Here is a 14,914-nt window from a genome sequence, read left to right as displayed (position 1 = left end):
AGGCATAGCTAAGTTAAGTAGGAATCTTGACTTAATGAAGTGGTGATTAAAGACTTCAGCCATGTGCTTCTTGTCAGTAACAACCACATCACCAACATTAAGGGAAAAGGGCACCTCTGAGGAGGAGGATTTATTCCCCAGGTCTTTAACCGTTTTCCAGAACTTCTTGGGGTTAGACCCACAGAGAGAGAACTGCGGCTTAAAATAACTAACTTTGGCCTTCCAGATAGCCTGAGTGCACTTATTTATCATTTGCCTGAACTAGAGCCAGTCAACCTGAGTATGCGTGGGCCGAGCCTTTCGCCAAAATGCAAATCTGAGGTGGAGTAACTCTGCAAGATCACGGTTGAACCAGGGGCTGAACCTGTTTTTAATTCTCAGTTTCTTTATGGGTGTGTGTTTGTTAACTTCTTATGGTATAGGGGATGGTTGCGTCCCACTTGGGCAAAAATCAGGGAAAATGCAGCGTGGCAAATTATTTATTTTTAAATAAAAATCTGACTTTCATTAAATCAGACATGTAAGATACTCAATTAAAGCTACACTCGTTGTGAATCCAGCCAACATGTTAGATTTTAAAAAGGCTTTTCGGCAAAAGCATAAGAAGCTATTATCCGATGATAGCACAACAGTAAACAAATAGTGTAGAATATTTCAACGCTGCAGGCGCTACACAAAATGCAGAAATAAAATATAAAACATGCCTTACATTTGACGAGCTTCTTTTGTTGGCACTCCAATATGTCCCATAAACATCACAATTGGTCCTTTTGTTCGATTAATTCCGTCCAAAATGTCAATTTATTTGGCGCGTTTGATCCAGAAAAAAAACAGCTTCCAAAATGCGCAACGTCACTACAAAATATTTAAAAAGTTACCTATACATTTTGCCAAAATATTTCAAACTGCTCTTGTAATACAACTTTAGGTATTTTTAAACATTAATAATTGATCAAATTGAAGACGGGTCTATCTGTTTTCTATGGAGGACGAGAGGAAACTAACGCTACTTTTCAAGTCTTGGCCAACTCTCAACAGTGTTACCCTTTTCCAGGATGGCACTACTTCTTCATTGCACAAATGAATAACCTCAACCAAATTCCAAAGACTGGTGACATCCAGTGGAAGCGGTAGGAACTGAAAACAAGTTACTAAGAAATATTGGTTGCCAATGAGACCTCAGTGAACAGACAGAGACCTCAAAAAAAAATCTGAACGGTTAGTCCTCTGGGTTTTGCCTGCTACATAAGTTCTGTTATACTCACAGACATGATTCAAACGGTTGTAGAAAAGTCAGAGTGTTTTCTATCCAAATCCACTAATAATATGCATATCTTATTTTCTTGGCATGAGTAGCAGGAAGTTGAAATTGGTGCACGCTATTTATCCAAAAGTGAAAATGCTGCCCCCTATACCTTAAGAAGTTAACAATAACCCTGAAAATATAAAAAAGAAAGTCCAAGCGTCTTCAACAGCCGTCCTTGGCCAGCTCTCCCGCTATCTCTCTCTGAATGACCTTCTTGATCCAAATCAGTCAGGTTTCAAGACTAGTCATTCAACTGAGACTGCTCTCCTCTGTATCACGGAGGCGCTCCGCACTGCTAAAGCTAACTCTCTCTCCTCTGCTCTCATCCTTCTAGATCTATCGGCTGCCTTTGATACTGTGAACCATCAGATCCTCCTCTCCACCCTCTCCGAGTTGGGCATCTCCGGCGCGGCCCACACTTGGATTGCGTCCTACCTGACAGGTCGCTCCTACCAGGTGGCGTGGCGAGAATCTGTCTCCTCACCACGCGCTCTCACCACTGGTGTCCCCCAGGGCTCTGTTCTAGGCCCTCTCCTATTCTCGCTATACACCAAGTCACTTGGCTCTGTCATAACCTCACATGGTCTCTCCTATCATTGCTATGCAGACGACACACAATTAATCTTCTCCTTTCCCCCTTCTGATGACCAGGTGGCGAATCGCATCTCTGCATGTCTGGCAGACATATCAGTGTGGATGACGGATCACCACCTCAAACTGAACCTCGGCAAGACGGAGCTGCTCTTCCTCCCGGGGAAGGACTGCCCGTTCCATGATCTCGCCATCACGGTTGACAACTCCATTGTGTCCTCCTCCCAGAGCGCTAAGAACCTTGGTGTGATCCTGGACAACACCCTTTCGTTCTCAACCAACATCAAGGCGGTGGCCCGTTCCTGTAGGTTCATGCTCTACAACATCCGCAGAGTACGACCCTGCCTCACGCAGGAAGCGGCGCAGGTCCTAATCCAGGCACTTGTCATCTCCCGTCTGGATTACTGCAACTCGCTGTTGGCTGGGCTCCCTGCCTGTGCCATTAAACCCCTACAACTCATCCAGAACGCCGCAGCCCGTCTGGTGTTCAACCTTCCCAAGTTCTCTCACGTCACCCCACTCCTCCGTTCTCTCCACTGGCTTCCAGTTGAAGCTCGCATCCGCTACAAGACCATGGTGCTTGCCTACGGAGCTGTGAGGGGAACGGCACCTCAGTACCTCCAGGCTCTGATCAGGCCCTACACCCAAACAAGGGCACTGCGTTCATCCACCTCTGGCCTGCTCGCCTCCCTACCACTGAGGAAGTACAGCTCCCGCTCAGCCCAGTCAAAACTGTTCGCTGCTCTGGCCCCCCAATGGTGGAACAAACTCCCTCACGACGCCAGGACAGCGGAGTCAATCACCACCTTCCGGAGACACCTGAAACCCCACCTCTTTAAGGAATACCTAGGATAGGATACGTATTCCCTCTCACCCCCCCCTTTAAGATTTAGATGCACTATTGTAAAGTGACTGTTCCACTGGATGTCATAAGGTGAATGCACCAATTTGTAAGTCGCTCTGGATAAGAGCGTCTGCTAAATGACTTAAATGTAAATGTAAATGTAAATGGATCAAGATGATTCTATATCAATTTACAGAGGCCAGGAGATGAAGGAAGGCTCACTCATTAAAGTTTTTTAGCAAGCGTCAGGACAGGACAAATCGGGACAGGTCGTTTCACTGAGCAGCCATTACGAACACAGGCTGTAAAACAGTGATCACCAAGGTCTTTCCAGAAAACACCTGAATGATGCCTGTCAGAATTATTTGCGAGGTTAACGTCAAGATGAGTAGCCCTTTCTGGGTGTTTGGAGTCATACCTTATGGAATTGGGAATAATCTGAGAAATATTTAGGGAGTCCCATTGCTTTAGGACTTGGTCAGGTGGCTTAAACATGTCCCAGTTTAGATCACCTAGCAGGATATATTAAGACTTAGTGTAAGTGGCCAGGAGAGATTTTAGGGCAGGCTAGGGTACAGGCCGGTGCTGATGGAGGACGATAAGCAGCCAGCAACAGTCAACAAAGAGCTATTTGGAAGTTTAATGCTTAAATCCAGCAAATCATATTGTTTTTGGACAGACTTTGTGGAGACAACCGAACACTGAAGGTGATCCTTGGTAAAGATTGCCACTCCCCCCTCCTTTGGAAGATCTGTCTTGGTGAAAAAGTTTATGACCAGAAAGGCATTCAAAACACTCTTCCTTAACCACATCTCAGTAATGACCAAAACATCTGGATTGGAGATGTGAACCCACACTTTCAATTGATACATTTAAGATAATAAGCTTCTAGTGTTAACGTGCAGAAAACACAAGCTTTTATGAGAGCAGAACTCAGTGAAGCAGATATCAGAGCACAAGTCAGAATTGGGGCTAGCAACATTAGATGGGCCAGGGTGTACATGCACATTTCCAGATATCAATAAACAGTAATACAATCAATGCACGGCATAGGACAGTGAAAGCTCTGCAGTGCTGATTTATGACATCTGAATGTGCATTAGATGTCAACAAGATCATATTGTACAGTAACTTCATCAAGTGACATGAATATAAAGCTGGCGAGAGGTGGTTAGAATAGGATGGGGAGCCAAAAGAGAGTCCCAAGTGTGGGAACAAACATAGTCTTTCACAGGGTTAGGTAAAGTCTGCAGTCAACAAAGCATGCAGGATTCATGAGGCAAATAGCAAAATACACAAAAAGAAAACGACTTGGTGCGAGCCATAGTCATTTCAGAGTCACTCGCCCCAACAGTATGTGTGTGCTGGAGGCGAGCGAAAGGTCAGGAGAGAGTGAGGAGTGTAGTGCGGGTACCTGTACCAGACGGGGAAACAGGGCAGACAGTGAACAGAGTGACAGGTGGAATCCAAGCAACAGTGCAGCAGGCAACAGGAGTAGGTGTCACACCCACTTGGGAGAAGGTTTTACTTTTAGAGGCAGATTTCTTGAAGAAAATGCCATTGGGTGGTATTTGAACAGCGGGAGGGGGCTTAAAAGGGGGCTTCAAAGACTCCTGCCCCTTGGTGGGCCCAAAGGTCTCGACACCGTTCACTTCACTCCTCAGTGCTAATTGAAGTTGTATCTGGTCTGTCCTAGCAAGCCTGGCAGCCTTAACTCAGCATTCAGTCCCCATGAAGTAAATATATCATTGTAATGTACTTTATTATTCATTTTTTTTCATTTTTCATCTTGGCTTTCAAAATAGCATCAGACCAAACACTTCTCAACCAGTTCCAGGTTGGATGGTGTCCTTAGGTCTCTGCTTTTGTTTGCTAGTGCACCCTCTGTGTAGCTTGGAAAATGAAACCTTGGTAGCAGTAATCCCTCCAGGTAATTTTGGCCAGAATTAGGTTGTAGTTTGTAGCAAAGGCCATGCTCATAGCATGTTGTAAAAGACATGAGAGCTCACATGCAGCTGTCTCTCTCTCTCTCCTATGCATCCTCTGTGATGCATAGGCCATATCAATGGTAGGCCTAGGCTATATGCTTATTGAGAACTTACCTTACACATACAATACAATTTGCGGGAACCTAGTATTTTTTATTTGAAAAGAAGTGCGATGCGTAAAGGCCTATACTCGTTGAAGCCAATTGCAACAATGTTGACCGTCAACATATTGAGAAAATACTGGATTTTTTACTCATTACTGTAGCCTACGCTATTTCAGAAATTGTATCAATCTACAATGGACTAGGAAGAGAATATTCCGTGACCCCTGACAAATTCAAATCAAATAAATGGAATGTAATTTGTCACATGTGCCGAATACAATAGGTGGAGACCTTACCGTGAAATGCTTACTTAAAATAAGATTTTAAAAAATATGACTATGCATAGAAAATAAACAACGAGTAACAGCAGTGTAAATGGGGGGCATGCGTCAAGGGCCATTTGATTAATTGTTCAGCAGTCTTCTTGTCAAGGGGTGCGTAACTGGTGGCATGGAAGTCAAATGCAAGAGAGCAGAACTTGGTAAATAGCCAGAGTCGTTTAATGTACATAACTACCGGCATATAAAAGTAACAAAACACATGGGCACAACAGCCCGTATCGCACCAGTCACACTAAAGAACACGTACTTACAATAAACAATTCCTGACAAGGACATGGGGGAAACGGAGGGAACATATACAACATGTAATTAGGGAATTGAAACCAGGTGAGTGCGACAACCAGACAACCAGACAAATAAATTGATGATGGCTAGAAGACCGGTGACGTTGACCGCTGAACACCGCATGAACAAGGAGAGGAACCGACTTCGGCAGGAGTCGGGACACTTATGGCTTGGGGGTAGAAGCTTTTAAGGATCCTTTTGGACCTAGACTTGGCACTCCGGTACCACTTGCGGTAGCAGACAGAACAGTCTATGACTTGGGTGACAGGAGTCTTTGACAATTTTTGGGGCCTTCCTCTAACACCGCCTTGTATATAGGTCCTGGATGGCAGGAAGCTTGGCCCCAGTGATGTACTGGGCCATACGCACTACCCTCTGTAGCGCCTTATGGTCAGATGCCAAGCAGTTGCCATTCCAGTTGGTGATGCAACCGGTCAGGATGCTCTCGATGGTGCAGCTGTAGAACTTTTTGAGGATCTGGGGACCCATGCCAAATCTTTTCAGTCTCCTGAGGGGGAAAAGGTGTTGCCGTGCCATCTTCATGACTGTCTTCACGACTGTCTTGGTGTGTTTGGACCATGATAGTTTGTTGGTGACGTGGACACCAAGGAACTTAAAACTCTCGGCCCACTCCACTACAGCCCCGTCGATGTGAATGGGTGTGGGTTCGGCCCTCCTTTTCCTGTAGTCTACGATCAGCTCCGTTGTCTTGCTCACTTTGAGGGAGAGGTTGTTGTCCTAGAACCACACTGCCAGGTCTCTGACCTCCTCCCTATAGGCTGTCTCATCGTTGTCGGTGATCAGGCCTACCACTGTGTTGTGTCATCAGCAAACTTAATGATGGTGTTGGAGTAATGCTTGGCCACACAGTTGTGGGTGAACAGAGGAAACTAATCACACACCCCTGAAAGGCCCCTTTGTTGAGGATCAGTGTGACAGATGTGTTGTTGCCTAACCTTACCACCTGGGGGATGCCCGTCAGGACGTCCAGTATCTAGTTGCAGAGGGAGGTGTTTAGTACCAGGGTCCTTAACTTAGTGATGGGCACAATTATGTTGAACGCTGAGCTGTAGTCAAGGAACAGCATTCTCACTGGAGTTGATGACAACGCAAAGACTGTCAATAACCTACAGAATTTGAGACAATGGCATGCAGTATTAGGTCATGACAGATGCTGATTGGCGAGTGCTTTCCCGCCATCAGCGTTTTCACGCCACATTTCCAGCAGTGAAAATAGTACAAATATTTCGCACACACGCCCAGACCTATAGCCCTTCTGCCAGAGCTAAGAATCAGCATTGTGTAAGATTTGTTATAATAGAGCACAGAGAAGGAGACAAGGGTTAGTGCTATCTGGGGTCCTTGAGACGTCCCTACCTAAAACCCTAAACCTAACCTTAACCCCTACCCTTACCCAAACCCTAACTTTCAAGATAACCATAAACCTTATCTAACCCTAACCCCAACCTTAACCCTTACTTAACCATTTTACAATACCACTTCACTGAGGTAGGGACGTCCAAAGGAACCCAGATAGCATGGACCCAGGGACAAGGGAACAGTGATTCACATTGGATTTGCGATATACAATAATTTCAAATGAGTATTGTGGATCCATAACAAGCGTTTCTCCGCTCATGCAGAGTGACACATACAGTTGAAGTCAGAAATGTACATACACCTCAGCCAAATATATTTCAACTCAGTTTTTCACAATTCCTGACAATTAATCCTAGTAAAGATTCCTTGCCTTTAAATTGTTTAACTTGGGTCAAACGCGTCGGGTAGCCTTCTACAAGCTTCCCACAATAAGTTGGGTGAATTATGGCCCATTCCTCCTGACAGAGCTGGTGTAACCGAGTGATGTTTGTAGGCCTCCTTGCTCGCACATGCTTTTTTAGTTTTGCCCACAAATTTTCTATACGATTGATGTCAGGGCTTTGTGATGGCCACTCCAATACCTTCACTTTGTTGTCCTTAAGCCATATTGCCACAACTTTGGAAGTATGCTTGGGGAAATTGTCCAATTGGAAGATCCATTTGCGACCCAGTTTTAAATTCCTGACTGATGTCTTGAGATGTTTCTTCAATATATCCACATAATTTTCCTACCTCATGATGCCATCTATTTTGTGAAGTGCACCAGTCCCTTCTGCAGAAAAGTACCCCCACAACATGACGCTACCACCCCGTGCTTCACGGTTGGGATGGTGTTCTTTGGCTTGCAAGCCTCCCCCTTTTTCCTCCAAACATAACGATGATCATTATGGCCAAACAGCTCTATTTTCGTTTCATCAGACCGGAGGACATTTCTCCAAAACGTCCCACACACACTTTAAACATTTGGATAATAAAGCATTTAAAGCGTATTGAAGATAAATGCCACCTCTTACTGAGTTTTGAGAGTGATGTGTTATCCAACGATTATTATTATTAACCCTGCATTATAATTCTATAAAAGCCCCTTAGATATTCTCACAGACCAGATTTGCCGTAACAAAAAATGACATGAAAAGCACACATTTGTAAGTCCCAAACTCTAAATGTAACTGGAAAGGTAGATAAAGGTACAGTAGTAATCAAGTGACATGGCTAACTTTAAAGGACTGAAAATAGAAGTGATTATAAAAAGTCACAACTCTACAATTGATCGCTAGTTTCGGTCTCAAATAAACACGGTCTGTGAAGAGGATTTAACTAAATTAAGCAATGTTTGTTGAAAGAAACACCAGGAATATATAGACCTAGACCTATGAACACTTAAAAAAATAAGAGTCAGGGTTAGTGCTTTGTGTATATTATTGATTTTCCTGACCTGGATGCCATGTATTATAGTCTCTAAAAGGAAAAATATTACCACCTCTTGCGGATGTCATTTTCCTTTTTTCTTTAATGGATCCTTATTTACAAAGCGATTATAATTATTTTTAACCCCGCATTGTAATAATATAAAATCCCCTTAGATATTCTCACAGAGCAGATTTTCCCTAACGAAAAATGCACCTTAGAAATTCATTTAGAATCCTCCAATTCTCTAAATGTAATTATTGGCAGAGAGTCGCGGCATTGGCGGAGAGTCAGGCTGTCACGCCTTGGTCATTGTATTTTGTGTTTTCGTTATATATTTGGTCAGGCCAGGGTGTGACATGGGTTTATGTTATTGTATTTTCGTATTGGGGTTTGTAGTATTTGGGTTTTGGCTGATTAGGGGTGTTGTATAGGCTTGGCTGCCTGAGGCGGTTCTCAATCAGAGTCAGGTGATTCTCGTTGTCTCTGATTGGGAACCGTATTTATGTAGCCTGGTTTCGCTTTGTATTTCGTGGGTGATTGTTCTTGTCTCTGTGTAGTTTCACCAAATAGGCTGTAATTAGTTTTCACGTTCCGTTTGTTGTTTTTGTATTTGTATAGTTATTTCATGTGTCACTTTGTTCGTTAAAGTCATGAGTAACCACCACGCTGCATTTCGGTCCGACTCTCTTTCTACAAACGAAGAACGCCGTTACACAGGCGAAGAATGATGCGTTGAAGAGGGCGAGGAACGAGATGGAGTCACAATCCATGCCAGGCACACCTGTGAGCTCTGGAGCTCTGGAACTCCACCTCCTGTTTGTAGACTCTGCAAACAACATGTCCTTGATGAAAATACCTGTCTATTTGTGGAAATATCACCTTGTTTAACTCTTTAGTGATATAATTTGACCTATTTGCTTACACCTGGAGATCTGTTTAAATTATATTAGCAAAGAATATTCCATTTTATTTGGAATGGCAAGCCAGACAAAATTACAAGGGCCTATTGTCTCACCCCATATTCAAGAATGGCCTTTTCCCTTTATTCAGATTACACCTGCTCACTTTTGGTTATTTGAAAACGAAATAATCTCCAAAATATTGTTTTTTAAACAAGACTTGTGAACTCTGAGAATGAGAATGGTAATTAACTGTAATTACAGTTTTTCTCAATTGCTAAAACACCATTTCTGAAACCTTGCTCCATTTCCTGAAAACAAACACGAAACCTCATCTTCAAGCACTATTTACACAACCTCTGACTCTTCTTGCAAAGTGAAACATTCGCCTCAAAACAGTTTTACCTGTGTTCAAAATCAAACACTGCTCTCAAATCATAAACAAAGTGATCAAAATGAGATACACTCTCAAGCAGTCAGTAAACAATGCACCGAAAAATAGAAAACACATTGTTCAAAACATACAATTCTCAGGGAGAAGTACATTTTTAATAGAAAAATATTCATATTTTTTCATCATTGTCCTTTGATGAAAGAAAACATGTTCTATCATAGTAGCTCAAAATTGATCAGAAATTACTACTCTGCTTTGCTCTTTGCAAATTAGTTTTTTGTTCTTCCTCCTCTTTGTACCCCTATTTTTACAGTACTGTACCCTGCATCTCACAAACTTGTCCTTTGTCTCTGTGATACTGTAATTCTTGTTCCTTGTTGATATGAACCTGCAACCAGTCAAAATCTATTGAGCAGTCAGTACTGTTAATAAATGGAAAGCACAATGTTCAGGGCCATATAATTCATCCATTGTACAGTATACAGCCTACAATGCACTGTACTACAGTATCCATTCTCAGACTTTCTCCTTACCACCTTCAACAACCTGTTTGCTCTCTGAACTGGCTTATATTGGTTGTGTCGCATCATTTGAAACAGGTTGAATCAATTTTGAGTGGTTGTGTTCAATCAATGTTCTCTATTTGTATTTGATTGTTGCCACTTGTGTTTACTAGTATGGACGACATGTGCATTAGAGTGCAGAATGTGTTTTGAGAATGAGAATGTGTTTAGAGTTTTGCTGAAAAGTCTAAGTGAGATCTGCAAATTGTGTTTTATCATGTGAAATGGTTTAAGGTATTGACAACAGACTGCATAATTAGCTAAATGAGTCCAGGCAACTGAGAACTTTGTTCAGCCAATGGGTTTTAGTGTTTTAGCAATTGAGAAAAACTGTAATACATAAAATCAATACATTGGAATACAAAAGAAGCCATTCACTCATTATGGACTATTAGCAGGACAATAGACTATTCATAGCCAGACTATTGTAGGTACTATTCATAGGCAGACTATTGTAGGTGTGAACCCCCCCCCATTTTGCAATGTATTTGATGATTAAGTACTCTCATGTTTTACATTTCTAACTCAAAACCAGCTTTGATCAATGCCTGGGCCTGCAGAACACCAAGTCCTTTGTCTGGGTTGAAACTACAAAACATTACAAAACAAGAGAAAACACCTAGTTAATGTTCTGAAAAAAATATATACAGTTGAAGTCGGAAGTTTAAATACACTTAGGTTGGAGTCATTAACATGTGCTTTTCAACCAATCCACAAATGTCTTGTTAATCTGTCTAGGACTGATTTCAAAAAGGATTTACAGCGAAAGCACCACAAACGATTATGTTAGGTCACCACCAAGCCACAGAAAAACACAGCCATTTTTTCCAGCCAAAGAGAGGAGTCACAAAAAGCAGAAATAGAGATAAAATTCATCACTAACCTTTGATGATCTTCATCAGATGACACTCATCATGTTACACAATACATGTATGTTTTGTTTGATAAAGTTCATATTTCTATCAAAAAATCTGAGTTTGCATTGGCGCGTTACGTTCAGTAGTTCTAAAACATGCAGTGATATTGCAGAGAGCCACATCAATTTACAGAAATACTCATAATAAACATTGATAAAGATACAAGTGTTATACATGGAACTTTAGATAAAGTTCTCCTCAATGCAACCGCTGTGTCAGATTAAAAAAAAACTTTATGGAGAAATCAAACCATGCAATAATCTGAGCATCATGTTGTGGGGGTGCTTTGCTGCAGGGGGGACTGGTGCAATTCACAAAATAGATGGCATCATAAGGTAGGAAAATTGTGTGCATATATTGATGCAGCAATAACGTGTTATAGAATTCTGCGGCAGTCTGCTAGGTGTGCTGCAGTATGATACAAATTTTAAAGGAAGAACCACTGTAGGCCACTCAGGAACATTAAATGTTAAACATTAAAGGTTAATTTGTCTCCCAGTGAAAGCAGACTGAACCAGGTTTTCCTCTGGGATGTTACCTGAGCTTAGCTCTATTCCATTTCTCTTGTCTCATACAACACTGATCCATCCTCAGCTTTCTCCTATCACAGCCATTAAAATCTCTAACTGTTCTAAAGTAACAATTGGTCAAATCCCTGAGCGGTTTCCTTCCTCTCTGGCAACTGAGTATCTTTGTAGTGACTGGGTGTATTGATAAACCATCAAATTGTAATTCAGAACCTCATGCTCAAAGGGATATTCAATGTCTGCTTTATTTGATTTATTTTTCCATTTACCAATAGATGCCCTTCTTTGCGTGGTATTGGAACACCTCCCTGGTATTTGTGCTTGAATTTGTGGTTGAAATTCACTGCGGGACCTTAATTGTATGTGTGGGGTACAGAGATGAGGTAGTCATTATTGCACACAGAGTGAGTCCAAGCAATATAGTCAAGGGGGTGTGAATATGTTAGAGGAAATTATAGTTTAGATGATTAATTATGTATACATTATTGATTAGAACCATTTATTCTAATACTATTATGTTATGATTTGAAAAGTATGAGTTTTTGGTTGAGCTGTTACTGAAAATGTAAGCAGAATGAATTAATTGTCTGTGCCTCCTGGGCAGTTTAAGGAGGAGGGATAAGATAGTTTTTCAAACAGATAAGAATGTTTTGGTTGGATTCCATTAGTGGAGAGAAGTATATCTTTTAGACAGGTTGGAATGTAGTTTATGAGGGGAGTAAAAAATCTCTAGGACTGAATACTACGCCATTGTAAGGCTGGGAGAGGGTGTGAAACTGATGACGTCATTTTATGTTCTCTTTCTTTAAAATGTAATGTTCTTTGTATTTTGGGGCAGTACTCTCTGGAATTAAACGCTCTTGCCTGGCTTTTAAGACTGGTCTCGATCTACTTCATGCATAATTAATGAACTTACACATCATTAATGAATTAGAAACGAGTGCGAAATTGGTTTTGGCAATTAAAACATAAAGGAATTTAGAATTCCTCTATCAGAATACTTTCTGAAAGCACGGTATGCTTGCAAGCACACATGCACATCCACACACACATACTGTATGCCTGCAAGCACATACACACAAACACACACACGTACAGCCAGCATAATGGTATTTTAAGCTGAAGCAGAGGGAGTCTTTGTGAAAGCAAGAACTTGCAGATTTCAAACCCCCCTTTATCTCTTTTTTGAAGTTCATAACTTGAAAGACTGATTGAGGGCTAGCGAGTCGAGGGGTCAGTTGTAGGGTAAACCTCAGATAGCCTGTGAGGATACTGTAAATATATACATTTAATTAAATCAAATTGTATTTTTCACATGCTTCATAAACAACAGGTGTAACAATAAAATACTTACTTATGTGCCCTTCCCAACAATGCAGAGAGAAAAAAAGGGAAATAATATAAAATGTAATAACACAAGGAATAAATACACAATGAGTGATTTCTATAAAGTGTTTTACTCAGTTATTTTGATCAATGGTGAGCTCACCCGTGATGTGATTAATTGTAAATAGTAATTGCTATTAGTTCATTCATATTGTAGTTTCTGTCAGCCGAGAGTTATAAAAATATGATCACTTGTGTTATGTCAATCTTTCCTCAGTTAGCGCCAGGACAAATGTAGCCTACATTTTTCTGGTTTGGATGACTGTGTTATGCTGTAGCTACTTCTGTGAATGTCTGAACATTGCATCTGGCTGGCTCGCTAGCTAATGTTACGTGATCTGTGTAGACATATAATTTGTATCTCAAGCCATTTGCATTGCTCGTTATAGCCTAATGTTAGCTAGCTAGCTAACATTGAACCTAGCTAGTTGGTTAGCTTTAGCTACCTGCAGATTCATGCAGGATAGCAACGTTATGAGTTGGGATTATGGTTAATTGTTTATCTAGCTAGATACATAGCTAGCTACATGTCTAAACAAAAGACTCCACTATGCAAGTAATCATTTCACTATACCATTTATACATTCTTATTCTTGTGCATATGACAAATAAACTGTGATTTTCTTTGATATTGTGTGGGTTTACCAGAGACGGTAATGTGAAGAACAGTCAAATTAGGATATAACGTTAGTCCAATAAGACAGTGTCCAAGTTATACAATTCTCTGGTAGAATGCCCTACTTTCATTTCATCACACTCACAGCCGTAAGCTATTTCCTGTAATTAGCTCATAAATAATGATCTGTTGTGAGTTTATTTTCCTGTAACAATGAATGTGAAGTAGCTAGCTAGCTAACAAGCTAGAAATGAACCAAAACATTGTTTAGGCAGTTGCTTTTAGTTGCCTGGTTTGCTAGTCGGACATATACTGAAATCATTTTTAAACAGATGTGTTTATTGGTGTTAAAAACACCAGTTATGCTATTTTGGACCACCAGCTGCTGATGTCATGCAGCCTTTCCTTTTTATGTCTACACTTTTTCATAACGACAATGACAAGTTTGATGTTGGACAACAATAGAATGTTCATGATGACACTGTGACAACTGTCTACAGACGTCAATAGACGTAGGATTAACCAGCCTTTAGTCTTTAAATCTTTGGTTGTTTAGTACACTACCATACTCATTCTGTTTAGCACATGGCCTCACATATTAATCCTTAAAGAGATGGGTTGAAGGGTGTGAATGATGCTGAGTGGTGTAGACAAAGAAGAGCTCACCAATCGGTGTTCCAAAACATTCAAGGGCCATTTTCTCAAAAGTCAAAGTTAACCTCTTACGTCGACCCGACACACATGCGTCCCATCTAGCCATCTGGAAATGCAAATGCGCTACGCTAAATGCTAATAGCACTCGTTAAAACTCAAACGTTCATTAAAACACACATGCAGGGTACTGAATTAAAGCTACACTCGTTGTGAATCCAGCCAACAAGTCAGATTTTTAAAATGCTTTTCGGCGAAAGCATGAGAAGCTATTATCTGATAGCATGCAACACCCCGAAATACCCGAAGGGGACGTAAACAAAATAATTAGCATAGCCGGCGCTACACAAAACGCAGAAATAAAATATAAAACATTCATTACCTTTGACGATCTTCTTTGTTGGCACTCCTAGATGTCCCATAAACATCACTATTGGGTCTTTTTTTTCGATTAAATCGGTCCATATATACCCTAAATATCGATCTATGAAGAGTGTGTGATCAAGGAAATAACACCGTTTTAAAACGCAACGTCATTTTTTTCAATTAAAAAAGTCGACGATAAACTTTCACAAAACACTTCGAAATACTTTTGTAATCCAACTTTAGGTATTAGTAAACGTTAATAATCTATCAAATTGATCACGGGGCGATGTGTATTCAATAGCTCCACATCTTGAAATCATGTTCAGAAATTTCTACTCCAAAACAT

The sequence above is a fragment of the Oncorhynchus gorbuscha genome, linkage group LG25 (assembly GCF_021184085.1).
Source record: "Oncorhynchus gorbuscha isolate QuinsamMale2020 ecotype Even-year linkage group LG25, OgorEven_v1.0, whole genome shotgun sequence".
In the NCBI taxonomy this organism is placed as follows: Eukaryota; Metazoa; Chordata; class Actinopteri; order Salmoniformes; family Salmonidae; genus Oncorhynchus; species Oncorhynchus gorbuscha.
The sequence above is the reverse complement of the archived record's forward strand: the minus strand, read 5'-3'. Positions refer to the sequence as shown.